Source organism: Rhagoletis zephyria, unplaced genomic scaffold, assembly GCF_001687245.7.
Source record: "Rhagoletis zephyria isolate East Lansing unplaced genomic scaffold, Rhagoletis_zephyria_1.1 Rzeph_scaffold_02624, whole genome shotgun sequence".
Classification (NCBI taxonomy): domain Eukaryota; kingdom Metazoa; phylum Arthropoda; class Insecta; order Diptera; family Tephritidae; genus Rhagoletis; species Rhagoletis zephyria.
The window spans coordinates 65,491-78,974 of record NW_016159708.1 but is presented as its reverse complement, the minus strand read 5'-3'; the positions used below and the strand labels follow the sequence as shown (position 1 = coordinate 78,974).

Here is a 13,484-nt window from a genome sequence, read left to right as displayed (position 1 = left end):
AAGAAAAAATAGTGAGACGCCGAATGATTCTATTTTGGAAGATAATGCATATACTTATGAATGTGTATGTGTGTACATTAGTGTGCACCCCTCTCCATAGAAAAATAGGTACTACTTTTCCATCGGAAACATAAAATCCATTATATTTTAAGGTCTCCGTCTAAGCAGTTCGAAAAAATATTAACACGAACAAGACCTGTTTGAGAATACGTTCAAAAATCAAGTTTTTTTTATAAATAAAATTAGTTTTAAAAAATATTTTTTCCAAAAAATCACCTCAGAAGTAAGATGAGTTTAAGATTAAAAGGTATGCAGAAAAATGTTTAAAAATTTTACCAACGGAATCAAAATAATCAGATTTTGGGAAGTGATTTCAAATTGGTCTAGCTCACGTTAATCTTAATATTTTTCCGAACTATTTTGACAGAAGTCTTAAGGCCGTTTTCTAGACTGTCTGTTAAAGATAACCAGTGCTTTGTCGCTCACATGCTTATAATAAGCAATCCATAAAAAGTCGATAAAGTAGACCAGGCGTAAAACTTTAGCAGGCAGTCGAGAAAATTGCCCTTAAAATATACTAAATTTTATAATTGAGTTTTGGTCATGCACCCTAATGTACATATGTATGTACATACTATGTACGTATGAGGATATGTAGGCATAGATTTTATATATTTAGACATATCAAACTATTGCGTAGAGATGTGTGCCAGCCTCTGCAGTTTTCGATACGCATTCGTTTAGTTGAGCAACACAATTTTTCGGTCAAATAATTTTCGATGCAAACAAAATGCATTTATAGAAGCAAGTGGTAATAACAAACGAAAAGGCGAAATGTTTTAAAGTAATTTATGAAGAAAGGAAAATTAATTGGAATTGGCAATTACATGAATAAAAAAAATCAAATATTTAAAAGTGGGCAATTAAATTAAAAATTTATATCAACAATTCTATTTTCTATAACGCTACTGTATAAGCAGTAAAAAGTGCGCCAAAGGTGAATAGGACATGCACGTGCTACTAACATTTCTTTCAAATACCGGCACAGTGTGTTGAAAAGTATATTTACGCATTCATTGTCGATTTCATAAGAATGCATATTTATCTGTTTTATGTAAATACACAAACACGTGCTGCATACAAGAATACATGGAGGTGCGTACATACGTACATATGTATGTAAGCTCATTTATGTACTTTTCTATGGCCGACAAGATGTGGTTACGGAAGCGTCGATTTTGTTTTCTGCGAGGCACAATTTTTGGCAATTTTTAATTCAAGTCACATATGCAAGTAAACAGGTGAAGGTTACCAAAACAAAAGCAACAAAAAAAAATTGATAGAAAAAAAAATTAGTACAAAACTGTTTAATATAAAATATTTAGTACACAAAATTCAAGCATGCAGGAAATATTAATTCAAATGCTGTTAACCGTACCTACTCCCCTTACCAATATTGCACACGTTTTTTTTATAAATTAATAAAAATAAATATTTGGCATTCCGGCATAGGCAAAGAAGCGCAAAAGTTCAAAATAGATAAAGAAAATGCACAAATATTGAATCATGCATAAACAGCAGTGAAGTTAAAGCAAAAAATAAACTGAAAACGGTTATGGTTTTTTGAAGTAAGTTTTTAATTTGAGTCTCAGTTTGGTGTTTGAAAAGTGCGCATCAGCAGGCATTTAAAATTATAACGCTAAATTACCAAATGCAAGCAGTTTACCATATTCGCAAAGTGACCTCATATTTAGTCTAAATGAAATTTCAACAGAATCTCGAAGCCCACATAACACCCGAATGGCGTACACAATACATCGAATATGCTGTAAGTCTGAATTAGAGCTTCTCCTAATACAACTCTCGCATCTAACTTTGTTGCCTTCCACATAGCAACTAAAGGCGATGATACTCGATGCCATTGCACAGGCGCCACCCCCTGGCAGCATTCAACATTTAGACTATTTCATTAATTTCAAGCACAAACTCTTCGAAATTTGCAATAAAGAATTAGAAAAGGTCAATATGTTTTACGAAGCGAAATTAATTGAGATCACACGCAAATACACAAACCTTAAGGATGAACTCAAGTTGGCCAAAGAATTGACAGACAGCAGTGTATTGGCGCGTTCATCATTCATAGTTAAGAAGCCATTCTTTAGACCAACGATAGATATGACTAAGATCTTGACACGTAGTGCCAGTCATGATTTTAAGGCGGCATTTAGTGAGCTCTACTTGAATGTGATACTTCTGCGTAACTATCAGATTTTGAATCATACTGGGTTCCGTAAAGTACTTAAGAAGTATGATAAGGTAAAGTGTTTGCGTCCTGTGTAGCTGAATGGGTATGTGTACGTACAAGGGACTCAAACTGACACAGAGTGTCTAAGCTCATGAGTTTACTTTGAAAATCAACAGGGCAATTGTGGCAACTGTTTCTCAAAACACCATAGTCTTTCGAAAGACAAAATCCTTTCAATTCTGTGAACAATCTTGAAAGCTCTTTACTGTCTTTTGAATGAATAATTGAAAGATCTGCTAACGAGGAAGTCTTAGCGTTATGCTGTTCGGCATTTAGCAGTCAGTTTCTTTTAAACTAAATTATATATAAATATTTTTCATTTTAAAACAATAAAAACTAATAAATAAAAGCAAATTAAATAAAAAAGAAAAAAAAAGAAAAATAAAATAAAGCAATAAATAAATAAAAAGGGCAAAATTAAATCAATAATGAAAATAGTATCTGCATAAAAAAAAAGCATTTTTATTTTTAAAACAAAATCTAAGAATGAAAAGAAAATAAAATAAATAAATAAAAAATAAAATAAAATAAAATAAGGTTCTAAATATTTATGTAAATTGAAAAAGTATTTTGATTTTGTAAAATCTAAAAATTAAAAGAAAATTAAACTAGAAGATGATAAAAGTTAATATGAAAAAGGTTCCTAAAAATTAAATGAAATTAGAAAAATATTCTTCTTGTAACAAGTAAGCAAAAAACACAACCGACTTCAATTTGCACATACAAATTTAGGTGCACCGTTAACTTTTTCCTGATCCAATGATCGGATCTAAACTAAATTAGTATGGGACCACCTGTGAGACACTACCTTTCCGATAGAAAAAGAATTATCGATAGACGTGGTCCAAGGTTACGCGGTAACATACATAAATAAAAATACATATTCCGACGAATTGATAACCTTCTCCTTTTTCTGAAGTCGGTTAAAAAGAATAACATCTAAACATTAAAAGAAAATTAAATCAAGACGGGAAAAGTTAAATCAAATTAAAGAAAAAAGTACATAAAATAAGTATCTAACAAAACATTAAATGAAAAAAATAAAAAATAAACAAAAAAATAATAAAACCTCGGTGCACGAGAACTCGAACTCGGATCTCTCGAATGGCACGCCTGTGTCTGTGCCATTGCGACTGTTGGAGCAGCGCGAGCTAAATGGTTTACAGGTGGTGAATGAGGGAGCTCCTTTTCTAAGACTTTTGTGCTAGAATAACAAAAGTCTTTCGAACTATCTTGACATCTGTCTTATATTTGTCCTAAAAGGGTGATTGTGCCATCAAGCTCAAGATACCAGCATGCTGGTACTATATTTATTTCTTTAGGAATGGGGTCCGGAAAAAGATTGAAATGAGTAGAGCCGAAATTTCATAATTCTTCTACCATTCTGTCTGGTCTTTTAAATTCACAACTGCAATATTGTGAATTTTAATCTTCCACAAACACGGCTTTGACTCATATGGTGCAGGAAACTTCCGCCAACACTTGATGGCACCGGCGTGCTGCTATCATGTATGGGCCCTTTTATGAAAGATTTTTTACTATCTTAGCCAAAATTGCCCTGTAAGTCACAACTTAAACTCAATTTTTATGCATGAGACCGCGTGTGTGTGAAATTTTGCTAATAAACTATAATGCGGCTTCTTTTTGAGTACCCTATAATTACAGGCCGATAATAAAGAATTCCTGCAAGCGATTGTGTTAAAAACTACTATCTTTATAGCGCTTTCGTGGTAGAGCTGGTCACGATTACTTCGTATCGAAAGTGGAAAATGCACTTTTCCATACCAACCGTGAAACCAAAGACCTTTTGAGAAAAATCGAGGATGTAATGACTTTTAATCTGGAGCATGGTGATCGTCATAAAGCCATGCAGAAGCTACGTGTGCCACCACTCGCTAATCAGACACATCCATGGACTTCGTTTCGTACGGGATTTTCCTTGGGTGCCCTAATCATTCTAGTAATTATGGTTATTTTATCGTGTGAGTAAACTTTATTTAAATTGATTGGATTACACTTGACTTGCGACAAATTTAAGTGACACGACTTGAGAGATTGTACTTGATTATTATTTGTTTTTATTTGAATTAATTTAATATTGTTTGAGTTGTAATGGCCGTGCTAGAGCTTTCGCGATGGGCCTTAATTTAGAGTAATTTCGCATGCGTCGATCGAAATTTAGCGTGTAGAGGTACTTTAATTAACATGACGTTATTTGACCTGATTTTACTTTATTTTATCTGACATCACTTGTTTTGAAACGACTTAAAAAAAAAATTGATGTGATGATATAACGCTAGCTGATTTGACGCGAACTAAATAAAAAAGAAATAACTTAAATTTAAATCATTGTCAATTGTTTTCTCTCTGAAATAACGTTATACCATTTACCTTGTCTGGAGATTACTTAACAAGCTTTGACTTGAAGTGACGTAACATCACCACTTGCTTTTATTTCTCTTGATGTGACTTAATTGTAATTGATCAAACTTAATTCTTGTGATTTAACTTGACGTCAGTTGACCTAACCTAACTTAAGTTCTATTTTCCCGATGTATTTAAACTGACTTAACTTGATATGATTTGACTTGTCCTAAATTGACTTGAGTTGATATTACGTGACTTAACTTGTCGTGACTTCCACAGATATGACCTGACTTTATCTGATTTAAATTATTGCCATATGACTTTACTCATCGTAAATTAAATTGGTGAGTGCGGTGACCATATATGTACATTAGACTGCATCACTCCCCATACAAAAATAAATCGGTACTGTTTTTCCATTGGCATTATAAAATCTAGTATATTTTAAGACGTCCATCAAAATATTTCGGAAAAAAATTAGGATTTAAGTAAGCAGGACCAATTTGAAAATACCTCAAAAAATTGAGTTTTTATGAATAAAAATAGTTGCTTAAAGATGTTTTTTGAAAAAAATCCCTTCATATGACAAAACAGTTTAAGTTTGAAAAATTTACATAAAAATATTTAAAAAAATAAAAAATGGAACGAAATCGTAATAATGAGATTTTTGATGTTGTTTTTTAACATTTTTCAAAGATTGGTATAAGAAAAACTNTATGATGAACGAACATCATTCAAAGTTGAATTAAGATGTGTTGGTATTTGAAAAAAAAAAAAATTGCAACACGAATGACTTTCTTTGCACATAAATAAAAATAGTGGGAAAATACCTTTCTACTGAGATCCCATAAGTCTAAATCAGACAAGTTTTGGCCCAGTTATTTAAGTTTTTCGTAAATCAATCTTTGAAAATAAAAAAACAGCATCAAAAATCTCATTATTTCGATTCCGTTGAAAAGATTTTTAAATACTTTTATGCAGATTTTTTAAGCCTTAACTGCTTTGTCATCTGAGGGGACTTTTTTCAAAAATTTCGTTAAGAAACTATTTTTATTCATAAAAAAACTCAATTTTTGGAGGTATTTTCAAATCGGTCCAGCTCGCTTAAATCTTAGTATTTTTCCGAAATATTTTGGTGGACGTCTTAAAATATAATAAGTTTTGTAATACTTGCGGAAAAATCGCAAACAAATTATTTTTCCAATTTTTCCTCAAAAAAAAAGTGGATTTTAAAAACTTTTCGCATGATCATAATTTACTAGCCCTAGATATTGTATCTTTATTTAGAATATATTTTTTGTATCTTTTGAATAAGCCGTACATATATATTCATATACTAGTTACATCAAAGAATTGTCGAATATTTTTCCATAACTTTGCATTTTGTGCTCGGGAATTTTAACCAGAAAAATTTGTTACACACATTCCGGGGCAGGGAAACATATCTAATGAAAATATTCGACTACTTTTGAAGCACGAGTGTTATTGAACGGATTATTTTCGACTCTGATTTCGGCCAAGCACAATGCTATGGATAGCATCCGGAACGAGCTGAAGGGATCTAATTTTTTTATTTTTTTATTTTTTTCAAACTTTGAGGGCCAATTTCACAGTGCGTTGTTAACTAGTAACTTCAGTACAAAATTCTGTAGTTAACTCCCGATTCTGAGTTAACTACGCATTGTGAAATTGGCCCTGAGAAATTCCTTATTTTTTAAATTTTCTCCTGGTTCTTATTTGGTTCTCATTTGGAGTTTCCCACAAAATCTTTTGCTTTCAATCAGCAATAATTTTTTTTGACGTAGTTTCTCTTCATAAGAATTGAAAATTGTCTTCATACCAAGGTACATTGGACAAGTAATAGCACCAGACCAAAAGCAGAGTGTATATTTTGTTGTTGTTCTCGAAAAAAGTGAAATCAGCAGCTACATATTCAATACGCTTGACCCCACACAGAATATTAAACGGGAAATACTTACGTTGAAAGAAACGTATGAAAAGCTACTGGTGAAATTTCTTTTGAAACATTGAACAATAACCATATTCATACTCACAAATATCCATTTTTTCTATACAAAATTATAATTTAAGAAACCATCTATGTATGTGCTCCTCGATTCGAATCACAAGCGTGCAGATTTAAAACAAAAGCTGGTTCATGGCCAGGCTATTTTTATGCGCTGTTAAGACGTCAAAATACAAATATTTGGTGTACCGTCCGAATTAAAAGAATTACCAGTACAATTGACGAAAAACGAGGACTGTCCCGTACAATACAGANAAGACATGACCCGATGTGACTTAAATTCCCTTAGAATTATTAGATTTGATGTGACATTACTTGCGTTTAATTTATGTGACCTCATCGCTGGTTTCAATGGATATCACAATAAGACGTGATACATTTGTTCGATCAATATAAATTTGTTTAAAGTGATGTAACCAGGTGAATTTAACTTGACATTACTTGATGTCACTTGACGTAACATCACTAGTTTATTTGATGTGACGTGACGTAACATCACATTACATGATGTAACCTAACTCGTGAGACACATGTTCCAGTCTGAGTAGGGCTGAATTTTCCGATTATCCGGATACTAGAATATCTGAATAAAAATATCTGGATAGCGGAATAATGTATAGATATTCAAATATATAATGAAGTTGTTTATTAGAGCAACACAAGCCCAATCGACCACTTTTAGAATTTTTGTCTGTCTGTCTGTTTGTAGGTTTGTACGCGCATCACTTAAAATCTAATAAATACATGGAATTGAATGTAATTTTTAACCGTGTATTGCTAGAGGTCTAACTTAAAATATAGAAAAATACAAATAGGACAGTTTCCACCTATTTGAAAATTTTAGTTTTAGTAAACTGATAAGATAAAGTAAATATTGTAATATGACTATCAAAAGAAAAAAGGTTTAAGAAGGCTTACAGCCGAAAATAGTTGTGTGGAAGACTTCTACTTGATTGAAAATTATAATTTAATTGAATTGATATAAACTAAATATTGCAATATGGAAATATTTTTGAGGGAGGTTGTCAACTGTTTTAAAAATTGTATTCAATTAAAGTGATAAAATAAATGAAATATTACATTACGGATATCTAACTAAAGGGGTTTAAAAAGTTTACTGTAGAAAATATTTTTGAAGCGGGTTGCCACCTATTTGAAAATTTTAACTCAGATTAATTGATAAGATAATATTAATAACAATATTACAATATGGGTATGAAACGAAAGTATATCGAGGACTTATATTCAATATGACCTATCTGCAGTTTTCACAAGAGTGAGATTCCTATATAAAATCCATCTTAGACTTAACTGTCATCGATGATATTTATTCAGAGCTTTTATATCCTTTTTAGAAGAATTAGCTAATGAATTTCAAAGTTAAAATTGTGGTCAGTCATGACAGTTAAGTCTTAGATGGGTTCTAACATCAAAAAGTAGATTTTGTGAAAACTACAGACAGGCCGCATTGAATATAAGCCCTCGATATGAGAAATCTGTGATTTAGAAAAGTTTTCAACTAGCAAATACCCCGCGTGATTCGTAGCACCTTCAAAGTATTTTTGTTTTGTTACTCCCTCCCACAACATCTAAAATTATTAGTGCACATTGTATATATGTATATATAGTATAATATGGAATTTGTAAAGTAGACAAATAACAAATAAATTGGGTTTCCGCTTTTTATAGAAGATCAACATAGTACGTATTTGAATTTTGTTTGTGACTTTTTGAATTATTACACCTGTTAACTCGAGTATGTAGATTATATGTAAATTAGATTTCCAGGGTAAAGCCGATACGTTATCTACTTTCTAAATACATTCGAAAATGCATATTGACGGCTGAGTGGAAGATCGACCTACATATCTCCGCAGCCGGTTCGAAAACGCCCTATCTCAGCAAATTTTTCAAGAACGTCCTATTTCACAATCTGGTTAAACAAAACCTTGTCTCAGAATTTCATTGAAGAACGCCCTAACTCAGAAAATGGTTGAAGAACGTCTTAACTCAGGAAATGGTTAAAGGAGGCCCTATCTCAATGTAAACTGAATGTATCGGCAGCTGAGATCGGGCGTTTTTGAACCTTTTACTAAGATAGCGCGTTCTTCAATCAAATTCTGAGATGAGGCGTTTTTCAGAAAACTCTGAGTTAGGGTATTCTTGAGCCATTCTCTGAGATATGAGGTTACGATATGGCGATAGATCGATCTTCCACTCAGCCGTCGATATATTAACTAACGCCCACATTCATGAAAAAATAAAGAATGCTTCGGAAATCGGAAATTCGTTTGAAAATCTCACTTCATAAAGCTGTTTAAATTTAATTCAGTTTTTATGGATGAAGCCATAGGAGTTTTGGGAGGGAATAACGAAAAGGCGCAGCGAAGCACGTCGGGTATTTGCTAGTAATCCAACATTGGCGCCAAGTGATTTTAGTTGTTTTGATTTTTTTCTTTGGGTGGATAACGATTATCTTGTCTTCTAAACGACGTCATGACCAGCTGATTTATCTGAGCATCGCTTGACACTACTTTTCTCGACATCTCTTGACAAGGCTTGAACTGGCATAGTATGACTCGTCTTAACTCGATCTCGCGCTTGAATTTCTTTTAAATTCTTAAATTAATAACTTCCAGTCACAATGAAGGTCATTGATATGGATGTCGCAACATGCGTGCTTCTTTTTCGTGGCCCCTTCACAATGATTTTCTTCCTCGGACTACTCAGCTTGAACTTCTACATATGGCGCCGAGTGGGTATCAACCATGTGCTCATATTCGAATTGAATCCGCGCCACTATTTAGCCGCAGTGCAAATTCTTGAAATTCCTGTTGTATTTGGCTGCATACTATCGTTGCTTACGCTCGCATTCCTACATTCTCAATATCTTGGGATGCCACCATATGTATTTCCGCTTGCCATGCCTGTAATTATGATTGTCTTCCTTATCAATCCTATTCGAGTACTTCATTATCAATTGCGTATGTAGTTGCTGCGTTATTTGGTGAGTCTAAGCAATTAATAAGCGTTTGTATTCCACATCTAAATTTGAATGTAATATTCCACTTTTGATATCCCTTTCGATTTCCCAAGGCACGCATCGCTTGTGCACCATTGTTGAAAGTCGTCTTTGCCGACTTTTGGTTGGCAGATCAATTCAATTCGCTTGTGGCACTTTTCGTCGATTATAGCCACATCATATGTTACTACACCACACCGTTTGATTGGTACCATGTCAAAGAGCCGACAACTTGTGCTAACAATTATCATCACACCGCTATAATGCGAGTGTTGCCCGCGTGGTTTCGCCTCGCCCAATGCTTGCGGCGACATCGCGACGATCGTACTCGTGATAGAAAGCACTTAATAAATGCTGGCAAATATGCAACTACTTTCTTCGTGGTATTTTTCGACTTCACAAGAATGTATTATGAAGGTGAGTACATCAAGGGTGTACCTTGGCAATTTTGCTGCAGTACCTTTCTTTTCGTTAGCTTCATACAACAGCCGACTGGAGAATCCATTTACCTGGTTGTGGATAACAACAGCCATCATTTCATCATCGTACGGGCTGGCGTGGGATTATCGGAGGGATTGGGGCATCTTTGGTAAAGATGTTGGTGAGCATAAATATTTGCGGTCCCAAATTCTCTATCCAGCGGTGAGTGTAATCGTAGTATGGTACGTGGTTTAAGACCTTAACGCTTTTGGGTTTCTAGGGATTCTACTACTTTTTGATTGTAGAAAACTTTCTTCTCCGTTTTTTATGGGCCTATGTATTTGTACTCGATCAGACGCAAGCGGTTAGCAAAAGGATTATGGCGTCCATAGCAGATATATTGGAAGCAATACGGTAGGTGTATCGAAATGAACAGCATTAGGTCAATGGAGTTAAGAAGTGGACTATCCTTTTTTTTACCTCCTTGAATTTACTACAATTTTTTTTGTTTCTGTCTAGACGCTTCTTAGGAAATTTCATTCGACTGGAGAATGAGCATCTAAATAATTGTGGCAGATTTCGTGCAGTGCGGGATATCTCAATTTTAGTTCTTGAACAACCATTGCGTGGCTCAGTGACTTCTATTAGTGGATCAATACCCAATATGAAAATAAATAAAAAACTGAAATTTGCAAGTATTGCCAAAAAATCCGAGAATGTATAATGTTTTAGTTTTAAAAATAATAGACGATTTTTTACATGTATTGAATTTAAGTAAGTTCAGAAAGTGAATTATTTAGTTTGTAAAAAAATTCAGAAATCCATATATGTAATTATGGTTGTTTGCATTTGAATATGTATGTACAAGGAATAAGGGTTAAGACCCTTTAAAAAGACAGTACTACAATTTAATTAATATACTATGTATGAACATAGATATGTATGTAAGTTAAATAAAAACAGTTTCTGTACAAATATTGTATTCGAAATGCATTTCTAGTAAAAGCAAAACTCTGAGTACCTAGCGTTTAGGTATAGTTTTATAGAGGCCCTAAAATGGAGATTTCCCTAAGTTAAGAAAGAAATTTTAAAGATGTTCTGAGAAATATAACTCAAACTTAATATTTTTGGAATAAACGTGTAGGCATTTCATCAGCGTATTATACTTAAATTTTTTATATCAATTTATTTTATTTTAAACCAGCTTTTACCTGCGGGTTGCACCCCACGTCTTTATACAAATATGAAAAATTATTTATGTAAAGATGTATTGTATTTCTGCTCTAATTTTACTATAGGAGAATACTGAAGGACAGTTGTATAGCTTGTGTGTTATGTAATGGAATGTAATAATAACTTTTTGGCACAACAGGTGTTTTTATTTACATTCAAATATCTTCAATAAATAATAACGACACAACGATAATAAATAATAGTAGAAATACCAATATATTAAAATTTTAGTTACATATCTATTTTCTTTGGAATAATAACTCTAATATTTTTTCACAGCTTGTTTTTAATACTTCAAAGCCTCTATAAACATAAATGCATTTTCCAATGCAATTATCATAGATTTTATTTTCGATAAAGTTTTGGGGTTTGCTTTAAGGAATTATTGTTTATTGTCATTGCAAAAGCTAAGCGAACTGGAAACTGAATTCGAAAGGCATGTCAGAAAGAATTAAGGGGGCCATGTAAATTGTTCCGAAGTTATGGCTGATACAAAATTCAATGCCTGTGTTATGCGCTACGCTCCCCATGAACCAAAGACACAAGATCACGCGGGAAGGAAAGAACGAAAAAAGTTATTTTCTAGCTGCCGAAATCTCGACGTCATCTTTGTTGTAAGAAGTAAACAACGAAGAGAACGGAGAAAACCGCGAAATTGTTGAACGCATGAAAAATCATTTTTATTATGCAAATTCTTCTATAAATCATACCGCTGTGTTGAATTATTCTTTATCTTATGTATACACACGTTGTCACAAGCGAAAATGAAGAAAATTGCAGTAAAAAGCCACCACCAAATTGTAAACAACGGAGAGATGTAAACAAACGGCTAATGTCAAAATCGTTCAACTTTTTTCCTAAATGCGATTCTAACGGGTTACTCTCCTGCCCGCGTGATCTTGTCTTTTTGGTTCATGCTACGCCCCCTTTAAAAACTCATTTATGTATACCTTACTATAAGCACCTATGTACCAAGTTTCAAGTTTATGTGACTTATCGTTCCGAAGTTATGGCTGATTCAAAATTCCACGCCTATGAAATGTGTCACGCCCCCTCTTACAGACTCATTTATATATATACATTACTAAAAACATGTACCATAGATATGTCTGCATATCAAATTTCAAGTTCATGCAACTTACGGTTCCGAAGTTATAATTCCGCCCATATTTTCCCATGACTATGGAATTAATTTCATTTATCCCTACACCAAGTTCCAGTACTCTACCACAAATATTTTAACAGATATACAATATGAAAATTTTAGTTAGTATGGGAGGTGCCAACATACAACATGAACATTTTAGTTAGTATGGGAGATGCCATACCCCCTTTTCCAGTACTGCCGATTTTTCTCTATGCCTATAACCTTCCCGGGGTAAAACCGGTTCAAAAGTTATAAGGTAAAAAACAAACAGACATTCACATTTATATACAGAGATTATCAAATATCGATGCAAGATCGACCTATCTCGGAAGCCGGTTCGAAAACACCTTATCTCAGAAAACTTTTCAGAATTCGGTTGGAAAGCTCCATATCAGCTGTGGATTCGAAAATGCCAACTGAAAATATATTGAAAATATGTTTAGATAGGGCATTTTCGAAATGGCTACCGTGGAAAGCTCCATATCAGCTGTGGATTCAAAATGCCAACTGAAAATATATTGAAAATATGTTTAGATAGGGCATTTCCGAACTGGCTACCGAGATAGGTCGATCTTCCACTCAGCCGTCGATATAAGTATATAGCATTAAAAACTCACTGAAAGTATGATCCTTTTGTATATCCAAACATATACATAAATACATATCTGTACATTTAAACTAGTATGTATCTGCATATAGAAGTTCACTCGCCGAGCTTCCAATACGACGAATACCACCTTCATGCTGCTGCGCAATTTTTCATTCATTTTACATTCACATCACTACATATTTTATTTCAGAACACTTGAATTTGATATGCATTAAAATATATTATATTATATATATAAGCATACAGATATATATATTTTCTACGCATTTTTCACTTTTCTTTTATAAAAGCCGGATTTTACGGCATTAAACAAAACAACGAACGAAGCCACCACCATTTCGAAGTAACATTGAA

At 33.3% G+C, this 13,484-nt stretch overlaps 1 pseudogene; it reads left to right on the top strand.

The window, feature by feature from the left end:
• The first annotated feature begins 1,759 nt into the window (after positions 1-1,759).
• Positions 1,760-11,104, top strand: LOC108367299 (xenotropic and polytropic retrovirus receptor 1-like; annotated as a pseudogene).
• Positions 11,105-13,484: the final 2,380 nt, after the last annotated feature.